Source organism: Pinus tabuliformis, chromosome 4_2 (genome assembly GCF_031772625.1).
Source record: "Pinus tabuliformis cultivar Carrire ecotype Pingquan chromosome 4_2, CPIR1, whole genome shotgun sequence".
Taxonomy (NCBI): Eukaryota; Viridiplantae; Streptophyta; class Pinopsida; order Pinales; family Pinaceae; genus Pinus; species Pinus tabuliformis.
Genome location: NC_142304.1, coordinates 1006969638 through 1006983976, shown reverse-complemented (window position 1 = coordinate 1006983976; position 14339 = coordinate 1006969638).

Below are 14339 nucleotides of genomic sequence, written 5' to 3'. Positions count from 1 at the left end.
TTGTTGTATGTTGATGCATTATGATCTAACCTTAATTTTGCATATGATGTGTTGTTGGCTATAATATGTTGTCACCCACACTACGTTGATGGTTATAGTTGTTGTTTCTTGTTGAGACACAACTAGTGTCTAGGGGGAGTAGGGTCTATTCATCTATGATTACTTGGATGAGCTCAGCCCTTTGCCATTGATGTCAAAGGGGGAGTGAATGAGAAGTTTTTTTTCAAAGGCCAGTTGGTTGGTTTAGCTAGGGTTTCCATTAATGCCAAAGGGGGAGATCGTTGGAATTATGGATCAGTTGTTTGGTTGGAATTGATGTCAACCTAGTAACATTGGTTTTGAAGGTTGAGATGGTGATTGGTTGGCATTGATGTGTGTGATTGTGTTTGGATGAGCTACTACGTGGTTGATTGGTACATGATTAAGCTTATGCTAGTGAGATAGTACTTGGCTTGTGCATTGGTTACAGACCTTAGCTTGGTAGTTGCAGATGTTAGTACAAATTATTGGATTGTGTATGGATGCCTTGGCAAGATGTGGAGCTACTACACCTAGTTGATAGTATTGGAGACTGTCAAGTCATTTTTATGGTAATAGGTGTGTGTATGGATATTTTTTAGCTTGTATGATTAGTTTCAGGGTCTATAATTGATGGTTGCAGATGTTGGAGTAGTTGTGGTGAATTTTGATGGCTTGAGTGTTCGAGCAGTTGATGAATGGCACTCAATTCAACCTAGTTTAAATTGTGATGATGATGGAGTTTATACAGTGGATTATTGTAGTGTTGAAGAGGTTACAATGGCTCCCTATGCCCTTATTGATGATGATCAACCAATGGAGCAAGTTTGGGCAAAATCTGAGTGAAGGAAAAGTGTTTTTAGTCATCCTCTACCATAGTCGATTGCAAGAAAATGTTATGGGAGCGTTTGAAAGCTCCAGTCCCTAGAAGGAAAGTCTATGGTAGCAAATGAGGAGTTCCAATGCATGGAGCATGTGTTGTGGGTGTGACTGGGGTTTTTCACTAAAATTCATCCGCATTTCTCAGGCTCATCAGGTGTTTATGTGTTCTTCTGGATTCTCTTGTTTGTGACTCATTATGTAAAGGTCAAAAAAAGGTTATTGTGATTCTAGAAGATGGTTAAAAGAGAATATTCATTAATAAATGAAGTTAGTGGCTTGATTGAGTCTAGAAGCAATGAACCAAACCACTTCCATCATATGAACAGAGCTCCACTACAAAATTGTAATTATTGATTTAACCATTTCAGAAGATTACAAATAGATGGAGATCATGAGTCTATTAGGTTGGTTCACTTAAGAAGGAAGTGGGATGATGGTGTGAGCATGGAGAGTGTGATTGAGTGAAGAGTGGTGTGTGCAAACTATGCAGGGATTTATACAGAATATCTTCAGCAGATCACAGTGGTATAATATGGCAGTGAAACTATGATTCAGCCAAGATTATATGCATTAGTATGGTAATAGAGTAGGAAGGATTGTAGATTACTTCCTTCATTCTTGCTTATCATGTTTTCATCAAATTATATTTTATATATGTTGCATGTATTGTTGATGGGGTTGTTGCAGTGATTGTGTGATTGCCGATTTTCAGTGAGATCATTATATTGTTTTGAGCCTATATTCCTATAGGTTTTTGTGTTGTTCTAGTTGAGTGATTCAAATTGACTCCAGTCTTAAATATTGTGAAACGAGAGTCAAATAGAAGAGTGGAGTGGGTGCTCTGGAAAATTCAGTGTAGAGAACAAATTTCTTCATAAGTCCAATGAGTGTTGGGAAATGCTTGTTGATCAGATAGGTGTCTATAGAGTCATAGATGAGGATCATATGTCTCTCTGATTGATCCATAAACTACCGTGGATATTCCACTAGATAATTTTTCACAACATATCTAATAATATTATATTAAAACTCTGAAAATTCTACACTATTACAGTTTATTAAACTTTAAGATGTGTGGATTTAACTATAATTAGTGTATGCATGTGAATGGAAATTATATAGAAAAGTAGAGAATGAAAAAATAAGAACACACACACACAAGGCATAATATATTCTCTTTGGGAAACCCTTTTGAGAGAAAACCCAAGTTGAAGGTGAGCACACTTCACTCTCTTTCTCTATTTGGAAATATGGTTGCGCATACAAAGAAGTAATGCATGTGGCCCATGGGATGCTACAGTGCACAAATCATCTCTGTGTTCTCTACCTCCTATCTCTCTTGGCTATCTTTATTCATATACAGAACAAAATTCTCTCGAAAGAATGGAATTCTTTTTCCTCCTAGTGACCTGGTTATAACACAGCTGATAACCTACTAGTGGTTAAGTTTGACTACATCAAATCTTAATTAGAGTTACAATATAGACTCTTATAGTGTATTTTACATCACAAACATGTGGCTAGCCTGTTTTCCATGAATAATGGGGGCTGACACAACATCCTCCCAAACTATAGTTGTGAAAACAGAAAGGTAAAATTCTAAGTGTCATAACTTTTGCATACATACTTTGATTGATGTGCTTCTTGCACCGTTAGAAAGGTATCTCTGTGTAGAATAGAATGAAAATTTGTGGCATTAAAGTGACAAATTTTGACCCCCAAAAAACTTCGTTTGATGCCTCAAACGCTCTCGAAAGGTTTCAGACCCCATTTCACCAAACTAGGTCCCACTGGTAAAAATGGTCTCGTGAGCTAATTCCTCCACTTTTCCCACTCCAAATGCATCGAAATGGATGAAAAACAATATAATGATCGAATTCAGATCACACCTCCCCATTTGGGGAAGCTTTTGGTCCCCAAAATCTTGTAGTGAATGAGGTGAGGAAATTTTTCCTCCACCTTCTCTTTGGTGTACCTAATCTACAAAAGGCCATGTTGCCCATGTCTTGTAGTTCTGTACCTCTTCTGCAAAATTTTATCTTCAATCAACTCTGCCTTAGCGTCTGGTGCCAAATCCTCCATAGAACATAGGACCTATTCCTCTTCCAGATCTAGCATGGAAGGCTCATAGAGTTCCAAATTCTCTACATTCACAATTTAATAATGCACATATATGGTGGTAGATTGAGTCGATACACATTATCACCCACCTTTTCCAGTATCTCAAAGGGACCATACCTTAGAGGCTTTATTTTATCACCAGACCCCTTCAGCCTCTCCTTGTTCAACTGTAGCCATAATCTGTCTCCCACCTTGAATTATTTCTTTGTTTTGTGTTTATCATGCCTGGCCTTATGCTTCTCATGTGACTTTTGTAGTGCTTCTTGTACCTGTATAAGGATCTACCTAATCTTCTCTATAAAATTTTCAGCCCTCAAAGCATCTCCTGTAAGATCTTCCCCCACTCCTCCTTGCTACCCATATGAAATATCTAAAGGTGAAGGTGGAAAATATCCAAAAACTATCTCAAATGGGGACTTTCCTGTAGAAGTGTGGACTAGTATGTTATAAGAATGTTGTATATATGCCAGATTCTCATCCAACATCTTCAAATACTTCTGGTTGTATACCCTCAGAAGTTGTATCAAAGTCCTATTGACTACATCTATATGCCCATATTTCTGTGGATTGAATGTTGTAGATATCTTCAACTTGGTGTCCATATTATCAAACAATGTAGTCCAGAATGCACTAAGAAATCGTGTGTCCCATCTGAAATGATGCTCCTTGGTATCCCAAAGTGAACATAGACCTGTCCAAAGAACAAGTTTGTTGCTTCTTGTCTAATAATGGTCCTTTTATAGGCAATTAGAACACACATCTTGCTGAACCTGTCAACTACCATAAGCAAATAGTCATGGCCCTTCTTGGTTGTAGGTAAACCTCCCCTAAATTCCATGGAAATGCTTTCCCAAGGACGAGTAGGTGTTGGCATTATGATGCATGTGTTTTCCTTGATGGAAACTCACTTGTATATGGTAACTAGATGAATCTACAAGACAGATCAGAGGTGATAGAATGATGGAACACAAAGATATCAGAGGTGATAAAATGATGGAACAAAATAATGGTCAAAGGTTTGATACAGGGAGATTGTGTTAGTGTTGTCCTTGATAAGAAACCTAATTGATGAGTTGTCCTTGATGACAACCTATTTGATGAATGGACTACTTGATAAAGGTATAAACAAGATGTGACAAAATACATGGCAGTTGTGTTTACAACTATGATAAAATGCAGGACAATACAGAGGAATAAATTCAAAAGTGATGTATGATGACAACTCACAATGTAACAGGTCAATTCAGAGGTAACAGAGTAATGGCACAAAAGAACCGGACGATGGAACAAAGGACTACAGATCTGAATAAAGAAATTGAAGAAAAATAATGTTTTAAGTTATATTAAGTTGTATACGCTGGTTCACCTAGTCCAGTAGCATATACAAGCAGGTTCATAGAACAAAATGAGTGTATACGTATGCACACACTTTCACAGAAGTAAAAGTGCACATGGGATGGAAAATTAAGGATAAATAATACCAAGGGTCCATACCATGGTATTAGCCCATAATATTGAGCGGAGTAATGGTTACTTGATCCCGTCTAAGAATACCACAGGTTCTAAGAGTTATTTTGGTCCGAGGTATTGAAAAAGGCTCAAACTATATAAGGAAGTGAAGATCAAAGTGTGAGGGTGTGTAAGGAATGAATATCCTATGAAGAGTTAGATCAAAAGAAAATATGCATGTTATGGGTTTCTGGTGCTTTTCTTGATTTGAACTAAGTATGCACCTGAGTGTTTGATGTTGGATGAGATCTAATGATGGATCATGGTCATAAGACCTGAAATGACTTATCATTATGTGATCTGATAATGGATAGGCTAGATCTGAATGCTAACAAATTTTTTTTCCTTTAAATGTTATGATATGGGTATATCTAAAGTCTAGAATAGCTGCGAAGTTATAAGTTATTATTTGCATATCTATACTCTAGTTCACCTTGGTGAAGGCACGTATACACGCTGGTTTAGCTCTTCCAAGTAGTGTATGCAAAATAAAAGCTTTTTGTTCAGAGATGACTGATCTATCTTATCAATGTTGTTGTTATACTGATGCCTGTCAATGATGTATTCATTAGATCTGGAAGTAAAAATTGATTGTATAAGGAGATTGAGTCTGGTTGATTGATTGATTAAGTGAGAAAGGTGATCATTGCCAATATCTATTTAGAACTATGTATTTTGATAGTAGATCTTTAGAATGTCACTAGTTGATATAGTTTTCTGGTTTAAAGGTTTTATGATTTAGTATCTTTAGAGGTATACGCATGTTGGGTTGAAGGAAGTAGCGTATACATGTAGGTTGGCTTCACTGAAGTACCGTATACATTCTCACATATCATTTTTGAGGTTGCACTTGGTTTTGGTTGTTGATGTAGTGTTCTGGGTTTGAGGTCGATATTGGTGGCCACCCGCCAATTCCACTTGGACCCACACCATTGCTTCTTTCAGTTTTTCAGTTTCCTTAGTTGTAGCACAGTTTACTATATTTGGCAGTTTTTCGAGTCCTAAACTTTTGGAGCTGTTTTGAGGCCCTAAACGACGTTTTTTTTGAAATATACCGCCAATGATTTTTGTCTAAAGCCATCTTTTCTGTCGTAGTCCTCAAAGAGATCTTTCCAAAAAGCTATCACGTGCATCAAACAGAGATAATATGACCAAGTCGTGATCTCGGGAAGTTAGCTATCCAACTCACCCCAACAAGGCCCATAAACTCTTGGTGGTACATCTCCTCATGTTAGGGTTTTGGTTGTTTAGGGTTTTCTCTTATTGCTAAATAATAAAAAGGCCCTTAGGCCTCATTGTAAGGTAGTTTAGAGGCATGTAGCTACCACATCTCTTCTCAAAGGTAAGCTACCATCGCCCTAGCTGGTTTATTTCCATTTCTATTTGTAAGCATATTTCAATATTTTACATTAATGAAATGAAGTATTATTTCCACTGCATCTCTGCGTTTATGGTTATATCTGTAATTTGTTGCATTCTTGTTTAAATCTGGATCAGTGGTATTAGAGCAGTCTACTTTTTTTCTCTATTTTTCGTTACATGTCCCCAACGAGGTCGGGATATAAGGAGTTAGGGCTTCAACTGGTTAAACCTTTGCAAGACCAGCCTCACAAATCCCGATGGCCTCCCATGGCAGATGAAAAGAAAGACGAGGGGGCAGGAGATCCTATAATCTTGCTCAAAGAAGCCCTTAAGCGACAAAGGAATGCAATGATGGATAGCTTTGCCCAAATCCTTCAACGGCTACCCAGGGGCAATGCGTCGGCTTCCAACAGCTACTCTGGAAATGCCACACTGTTTAAGGTACAAGTTAATTTTGAAATCCCCATATTCGAGGGTCAAATAGACGTAGATGTCATCGATAAATGGTTAACTCTACTAGAGGGTTATTTTTTCATTCACGATTTTCCGAGTCGAGAAAAGATTATTTTTGCTCTTCTCAAAGCAGCCCCCCATTTCAAGTACTGGTGGGAAACCTACTACGAGCAAAAGGATGAAATTACAAGCTCACTATTTTTAGCCACACCCACTTGGAATTCATTCTCGGATCCCATCAAGGAGCAGTACTACCCTGTCGAAAGCTATGAGGATCAATACATAAAGTGGACCACGCTATGGCAGGGAAGGGACCAAGACATGTTGTAGTTTACCAATATTTTCCATACCCTTCACACAAAGTTGGGTATCAAGGATACGGAGCAACAGTTGGTACTCAAATACCATGGCTGCCTGCACAAGTACATCTAGGAAGAAATAGAATTCCTAAACATCTCCTCGCTCGGCATGGCATACCAATATGCCGTCAAGGTCAAGCAAAAGTTTAAATAGAAGAAGCGAGACTTTGGATCTGTGAATCTGAAGCAAGGGAAAGGTTCCCCAAAACCGCATAACAAAGGACAAAGCCAATGCGGGGTGGCCCAAGGCAGCCCACCAAAGCTGCAAGCAAAGAACAATGCCATGAAGCTGAAAAAGGACACGGGAAAGTGGTGTGAGTTCCATAAGAGCTCCGATCACAACACAAGTGAGTGTCGGGCCAAGCAGTCACTGCTCGTCGAGCTAAAGGTTTTAGAATTAGATGCATGTTCTTATTTTGAGTCACAACCCGACAAGAGGAATCACAAAGGGAAGCAGATTATCGATGCGAAGCCCAACGCCACCATTGCCACCACGAAGATCCAGAAGGAGGAACCCGAAGATCCAAAGGAGGAGGAGCGTCTCTTCCACTCCTAGATGTGGGTAAAGGGCTCCCCACTACAGTTTATTATCAATAGCGGGAGCCAAAAGAATCTCATTTCGGCAGAGGTCATGAAGCAGCTGGACTTACCGACCACAGCACATCCACAACTGTACACCATCAGGTGGCTTCACCAAGGACAGGATCTTCGCATGAGCAAGCAGTGTCACCTTCCATACAACATCAAGCCCTTCACGGATGAGGTATTATGTGACATTGCTCCCATTGAAGTTTTTGATGTATTATTAGGACAACCATACTTGTGGAAGAGACATGTTGTGTATGAATCAAGGCCCCGTGCTATTATTGTTACTTTGGGAAATAAGTTTTACAGGATACCATAGGTAGCACCGCCTAACGCCATCTCTTTGGTTACTTCAAAACAATACAATAAGCTCATTTCCAAAACTAGGAAATTTGTTTTCCTGATGATACGCCCTCAAGGAAAGAAGAAGACGGTGGACACAACCTCTAGACAACGCCCCTCCGCACAACAACTATATATGGACAAGGTCATGGAGGAGTACGAGGACATCTTCACCTCCCCCACAGGGGTTCCTCTAGACTGTTAGGTAAAGCACTCCATTGATCTGACCCCAGGTGCGTCACTGCCCAATGGACCAATCTATCGGCGCTCCATTCTGGAGAATGATGAAATCAAGAGGCAGATTCAGGAGCTGATGCAGAAAGGTCACATCCGTCCGATTTCATCACCTTGTGGGAGCCCAATCGTGTTGGTACAGAAGAAGGATGGGACTTGGAGACTCTATATTGACTATCTGGCATTGGACAAGATCAATATCCATAATTGGTACCCGATCCCACCGATTGACGACCTCCTAGACCAACTGACGGGGAAAAAATATTTCAGCAAGATCGATTTGAAGTCAGGATATCACCAGGAACCAATCAAACCCTCCGATGTGTGGAAGATTGACTTCAAAGCCAAGGAGTGCCTTTTCGAATGGTTGGTTATGCCTTTCGGATTGACGAATTCTCCTGCAACCTTCATGAGGCTAATCGATGACATCTTGCAACAATTCACCAACTCATTTGTAGTGGTATACTTGGATGACATCCTGATCTTCATCGAGAGTTGGGAAGAGCACGTCCACCACATCCGACAGGTTCTCCAAACACTGCGGAAACACAAATTATGTGCCAATTTGGAGAAATGCACTTTTGGCATGACCCAGGTTCAGTATCTGGGATACATTATTGATGAGCAGGGGGTGCATGTGGATCTAGCCAAGATCCAAGTCATTCGGCATTGGCCATCTCCAACCACTCTGACAGAGCTTCGCAGCTTTCTAAGTCTTTCCAACTTCTACCGCAGGTTCGTGTTGGGATTTTCTCATATCACTTGGCCCTTGAGTCAAGTCACCAAGGGAGGAGCAAAAGAAAAACTCTTTTGGTCTAAATCTCAACAAAATTCATTCACAGAGTTGAAAGATCACCTCTGCTCGGCACGAGTGCTCGCATTACCAAACTTGAAACAACCATTTGAGGTCAAGACAGATACCTTTGACTGTGTTATTGGGGCAGTCCTTACTCAACACGGGCATCCAATGGCATATCACAGTGAGACACTTTCAAACACAATCCAAAAGTATCTCCCTTATGAAAAATAGATGTATTCCATTGTGCAGGCCTGTCAACAATGGAAGCATTACATTTTGGGGAAGGAAACGGTCATCCACATAGACCGCCAACCCCTACAATTCATGCAGACCGAAGGGAAATTATAGAATGATTGCCATCAAAAGTGATCCACATACTTGCAATAGTTCCATTTGAATATCAAGTATAAGAAGGGCAGCACCAATAATGTTACAGATTGCCTCAGTCGACCATCGATCATGGCGTTAACCACGTGCTCGACTCTTGTGGGCACGAGACTTATGATTGGCCACTTCTCTACAAAATCAAACCAGAATTCGGCCACACATACGAGACACTCTTAGAGGGTCAGCATGTTCCAGATTTTCACCTCCAGTATGCCCTGTTATGCCACCTGGTTCACCTTTGTGTTCCTTCAAGCAAGTGTGCCAAGATGATTTGGGAAGCACACTATAGTCAGGCTGCTGGGCATTTTGGGGTCGGGAAAATAGTGGCAGTACTGCAGAAGTATTTCTATTGGCCGAATATTCGACATGATGTAGGGAAGTACATCATATCATGCACTGCATGTGCCATTGCCAAACTAACCATCAAGAAGCAAGGCCTCTATACCCCGCTGCCTACCCCTAGTCGACCTTTGGAATCCATCTCCATGGATTACATGTCAGGCCTTCCTTCCACTAAGCATGGAAATGACTGTGTTTTTGTGGTCGTCAATAGGTTCTCAAAGATGACCATTATGGAAGCCTGCAAGAAGAATATGACAGTAGAAGCCACTGCTAAACTCTTCCTTGAACGAGTGTGGGTACACTTTGGGAACCCACAGTGTATCATCTCAGATCAGGACAGCAGGTTCCTCAGTACATTTTGGTCGATGTTGGACACCAAACTCACTAAGTCCACAACCTTCCATCCTCAAACTGATGGCCAGATAGAGGTTGTCAACAGGATGATCGTACACATTCTGCGCATGTACAACTCAAAGCATCCATGCACATGGGACGAGAGCCTCCCCTATGTTCACCACAAATACAACCGGGCTCCCCACAGCTCAACTGGCCACAACCCTTTTCAGGTGGGCTTGGGATTCCAGCCACTATGTCCCATTGATGTGGCCATGCCATTTGCAGCTACTCACGTAGAGTCGGCTCATGTCCAGTATAAAACAGATAAGGAAAAAATCTTCATTAAGCACATCCAACATATTCGCCAGTAGGTCCATGACATTATGGAGAAATCAAATTCCAAGTACAAGCAGCAACATGATCAACATCGGGTGCCACACAAGTTTCAAGTGGGCGACAAAGTTTGGTTGCATTTGCAAAAGGAACGCCTTACCAAAGGCTATCGGAAACTTAGACCACTCTGATATGGTCCTTACACCATTACCAAGTCTATGGGAGATAATGCATTTTAGCTCAGCATTCCCCCATTCCTTGGCTTGCACCCAGTGTTCAATGTGGACCGCCTTCAGCCATGCTTTCCACCATTACTAGACACATCCGACATTGCAGAACAGCTCACACCCACAGAGTTAAATCCAAATTGCATGGAACAAGCTGCAACTGATCGGATCATGGACACACAGATCAAGCACACTTGCCAGCAAAATATCAAACTCTATCAAGTTGTCAAAGCATGCCAACTCCTTCACGAAGGCAAGTGGCTCACCAGGGACCAAGTTCAGCAAAAGTTCCCTCATCTCATGGAGGAACTCGATGCAATGGGGACCATTGCTTCCTAAGGGGGGAGGAATGATCCAAGTGGATATTGGTGGCCACCCACCAATTCCACTTGCACCCCAACCATTGCTTCTTTCAGTTTTTCAGTTTCCTTAATTGTAGCACAGTTTACTATTTTTAGCAGTTTTTTGGGTCCTAAACTTTCAGAGTCGTTTTGAGGCCCTAAACGATGTTTTTTTGGAAATCTACCAGCAATGATTTTGTATCTAAAATTGTCCTCTTTTTTCGTAGTCCTTGGAGAGATATTTTCAACGGGCTATCATGTGCATCAAACAGAGATAATATGACCAAGTCGCAACCCTGGGAAGTTGGTTGTCCAACTCACCCTAACGGGGGCCATAAACGCTTTGTGTTACATCTCCTCAGGTTGGTGTTTTGGTTGTTTAGGGTTTGCTCTTATTAGTCAATAATAAAAAGGTCTTTGACCCTCATTGTAAGGTAGTTCAGAGGCATGTAGCCGCCACATCTCTTCTCAGAGATAAGCTACCAACGCCCTAGTATTTGTAAGCATATTTCATTATTTTACATTAATGAAATGAAATATTATTTCCGTTGCATATCTATGTTTATTGTTATCTTTGTAATTTGTTGTGTTCCTGTTTAAATCTAGATCAGGGTTCATCTCTGTGTTCTGGTGACAGTGATCTGATAGTTCAAATTAACTGATTGTTGGTAGATGCAATTATTACAGTGGTGATTGATTTTGAGCTTCAATGTTAATGATGGGTCTAGTATGAAAATTTGATGAAACGTGGCCTACATATTGTGTTGTTGTATACCATGAGTATCCAATGTGAAAATTTATGAAACATGGTCCCTGGAGGAAGAGTGAAGGTAGTAGCCTTCTGTAGGTTGGCACCTATGCACTGGTAAACATATCAGCCCGTACAAGAGCTAGGGGGTTGTAGCTCCCTTCCAGTAGAAGCTAGATAATGAGAGAAGGTTGTAGCCTTCTGTAGGTGGGTGCCTGTGTACTAGTATGAGTCTTCACCAGTACAATATTGTAAACAAATTATTCTTTATATTAAAAAGAAGATAGAGACAACAACAACAGGTGGATTTTCTCTCGCATTGGGTTTCCACCTTAAATCTTGGTGTTCATGTGTGTTTCTTATGTGTGATGGTTTATTTATTACATAACATGGTGAATATTTATCTAATGATTAATAAAGTACTAATGCACTAGCTGAAGATAAACATATGATGGATTAACTGAATTATAAGTTCACTAGATATACATTAATTGGCTTAAGAACAGTCGCGTGCACATGCAGGTTCGATTCAGTAAAGTCGCGTATAGAAATATGAATATGAAATGTAAAAAGTTATTGATTTGTAAATATTGATTCAACCCCCCCCCCCCCCAGTATTTTTCCCAACAATTGGTATCAGAGCAGGTCCTTTGGAAGAAGCTTGATCACTTGAAGGAGATCCGTCAAGATAATGGGAAAGAAGAAAAAGAAGAAAGAACCTCAAAAGAAGAAGACATCTCAAAGGAATAGTGACAGCAGGAGAGACAATTGGCTATTAGGTGGAAGAAGGCATTCAGATTCAGAATCACCTAAAATTGAAGATGAAGAAGCAAAATAAGTATCAGGTACTAATTTTTGGTCTTCTGGTGATACGTTTCTCTGTTCATGCAATATTGAAGATAATGAAAGTGATAGTGAAACAACTGAATTTTCTCTTATGGGTGAAAGTGAAAGAAATCTAATAGAGACAAAAGTTAAAAGGCTCACAGATAAAATTAGAGATCAACAAGATCTATTTGAAAAAAGGGAGTGTACCTTCAAAGAAGAAGTTACCAGGTTAAAATCTCAGTTGGGAGGAGGAAACAAAGTAAGGAAGTAGTACAAGGAAAAGGAAGATCAATGTCAAAGGCCGTGAGATGAAGTGACATCATTGAGAAATGAAGTGAATGAAAAGGATACAACAATTGAGAAACTTATAGAAAGATCAAGTTACTATAAAATTCTTGAAGCTGAGATGGTCTCTCTAAAAGAAAATCTTGAAAATTAAAATAAGCAAAATGAAGAACTACCACAAGAAGATGAAAAACAATAAAATGAGATTCTCAAATTAAAACTAGTGGAAGAAGGAAGAAAAGCTGAAGAAATCATGAATAATCAGTAACTGGAAAATGAAGAGAAATATTAGGTTGAGGTAAATATCCTAAAAGGTAAATTAGAAGAAAAAGATAAAATTTTGAGATTTCAAGATAGTATTAAGATTTTGGATAATATTCTTAGTATTCAAAGGTCTCCTACCATCAAATCTGGTCTTGGTTTTCATGAAACTATTAAAGGTGAATCTAGCTCACAAACTGAAGAAAGGAATTCTAATGAAAAATCTGAAATGCTCAACAAGGAGATAAGAGGTCAACCTCATCAACAACCAAGGAAAGAAAGTCTTCAAAGAAAATCATTTACTCATAACTATGGAAGTGTTAATCGATTATTTCCTCTGATGAATAATGTTGAATGTTTTATATGTCATAATTTTTGGCATGTTGCAGCCAGATCTAGAAGTAGAATGGTTCAAACTAATAACCATCACACAGAAAGATCATCAACTTCTAGGTACTTTAAGGGACATTGTTTTTCTTGCAATATGTTTGGTCACGAAGCCATTGATTGCTTTAGAAGGAATATGAAAGATATAAGATGTTATGCTTGTAGCAAGTTTGACATATAGTAAAAGAATGCAGGGGAAAGTCTATGGATCATCATAGAAAATATGGTAAGCAATCAAATAAGAAGATTTATATCAAAAAGTTTGAAAAATATGAATCCACCAAAAATCAAGGAAAGGAAGAATCAACAAATTTCTAGGACCAGGTACAGTCAGAAAATACTCAGGAGGAACTGAAAGTATGAAAGTTCAATGTTATAATTCTCATACACAAATGTTATGAAGACAAGTAGCATATATACATGAGTTGAAGCTGCACAATCACGTATATGTTGGTTTGATGGAAAATGGGATAAACTCAGAAAAAGGGCCTGATATAGTTCAGTCAATTATCAATTTCCTTTTCTATCTTAATGATTGATGACTACAATCTATGGATTTTATTTGGAAGTTCTTTTTATTCTCATAAGTTGTTGATGACTTGATGTATAACTAGTTTATGATGTTCAAATCTGACAGTAAACAGTTGGCACAGGTTTAGGAGAATAATATGTTATGCTTCTAATAATGCATTGTTGGAATTATGTTTAGAAGTCTTTGGTACATAATGATTCTTATCAATGACTCATGGATGAATATTTTGATGATGCATATTGTTATGTTTCTTACATGATGATCCTCATAAGTTCAAGAAGAAGAACAAATATTGAGTACACTTCTTCATTATTTGATGATGTTAAGTGTCACTCATTTCTGTTATGATGCTGCCATCATGCCTTCAAAGATGCATAAATTTCATCGGGTGCAGTTATGGATGAGGATTCCTATATTTATTGGATCTCACATGGTATATTGGTTGAGGATTTCTACTTTTGATGGTATCAAGAAAGCTTATGACTGTGAGCTCATGGTTTTCTTTTCACCTTGATAAGAAGCTAGATAGATATTTCTATCTCTATAATGGATACATATTATGTTGGATACATGGATGATTACTTAAGTTGAATATTGGTAAATATTGTTGGTTGGCCAAGAGAATGGTGTTATTGCAGGTTTCATGAAGATATGGCTATTTGGAGACT